We start from the raw sequence: 1697 nt of genomic DNA, 5'->3' as shown, positions 1-1697 counted from the left end.
TCTCTGTTAGGGAATAGACTTGTGTCTGGAACGCAGATACAACATTGTTTTGAGCTCGCATATCTTGATCATGAGGCAGTTTGGACGAGATTGCCTTAACAACCAACCCAGTATTACGCAGGAACGTGCTTTTGGCACTGTTAGTGGACAGGTACTGACCCACTGCAGCAAGAGCTAACATTGCGGTTATAGTTACCTCGCCACCTTCAGAAGGTGGCAGTTCCACCATTTTTCCATAGCTCGCTGAAAAGTTGAGGTTTTACATTAGTAGTACCAGAACAGAAGATATTAAGGAGGCAGCAAAACCAAACAAAATTGCTTTGGTCTATATACAGAACTTATTCCGGTGAACCCATGTAAAATATTAGTTGTAGTTTATTGCAAAGTACATAATAAAACCAGGTTCCAAACTTATGACCATGTACCATCGCTAATGTATTGTCTATTTCTTCACATTGTATTGAGGGCTAAGGATAAAGAGACGAAGTTTATAATATGGTAAGCATAGTATGACCTCATTCATATCACAAAACAACTGAGAACAAACAAACAGACAATTGTAACGTTGTGTGGGCAAGTCCAGCACGGAACTAGATTACAGGTCAAGATCAAAGGAACATCACTCCTCTCTTTTAAACCTTGTAAGGTGCAATGATACGCTAAGATAATTGTGTACATAATTGAAAAGAGTAATAGACATTGGCTGCAAACCATGCAGTTCAAGGCACAAGTCAGTGTAAGTAGTAGTTAAAAGGGATGAGGATTAAGGACTTACAACAGCGGCTTTGCCTGGTGTAGTCATGCCCTTCTTCTTGCTGGTGTGACAGTCCTTGAAGATTTCCACATCATTTGGTTCAGGTACTTTTTAGTCCTTGCGGGCTTTCCTCTGCATTTGGAACAAGTCAATATAGATCTGATAATATGGTACAGCGAAAAGAGTGAAACATCAGCTAATTACAAGAGCCTTGCAGTGTGCAATATGGCTATGAGATCCTGTCGTCTGTTGGAATTTCACTTTCATACGGTTGGCCTTGTTCTTTGAATAGTTCACCTACAAGAAGATAGATTTGTGTGGCACATGCGTAAATAGGACTTCAACATGTGATCTGATCACACACTCCAGTCTTCATCCGATATATTCTCCACTGGAGATGTTTGGGAAAGTTCACTGTTAGCCTTGCCTTCAAAGTGAGTTTTCCTCAAGTTATACCGATACTGTCGCAGAGCAGACTTGAAAACATGGGTGCAAGCTTGTCTGGTTGCATCATCTTGGCTATCCAACTTGAACCTCATCTGTTGAAAATTATGGGAGTCTCATTATCAGCAACCTAGAAAGTATGGGACAGAGCAAGACGATATTACTAGTTTCCATACATAACCATACTTACAGATAAATGGTCGAGGAAGGTGTTGAACTGGGTTTCGTCTTTGTCATTCCTGTACTGAATCCATGTTGGGAGGATACGTACATGACACCTAATGCAACCGCTGCCTCTGATACTAACTTGGCTGACTCTGTAGCATCACGTGGCCTTTTTTAAACCTGCCTCAAAACAGATCTCCATTCTTCCTGCTCTAGATTTAGTTAACCTATCAAGCATTATCCCTGATGTTTGTTTCCTCTTGCGCCTAGGTGCTAGTCCAACAACGAACATAGGAAGTGTTAGTGTACATCAAACTGTGAGACTACATATAAA

This window comes from Aegilops tauschii, chromosome 5, assembly GCF_002575655.3.
Source record: "Aegilops tauschii subsp. strangulata cultivar AL8/78 chromosome 5, Aet v6.0, whole genome shotgun sequence".
Classification (NCBI taxonomy): Eukaryota; Viridiplantae; Streptophyta; class Magnoliopsida; order Poales; family Poaceae; genus Aegilops; species Aegilops tauschii.
This window is presented reverse-complemented; position numbering follows the sequence as displayed.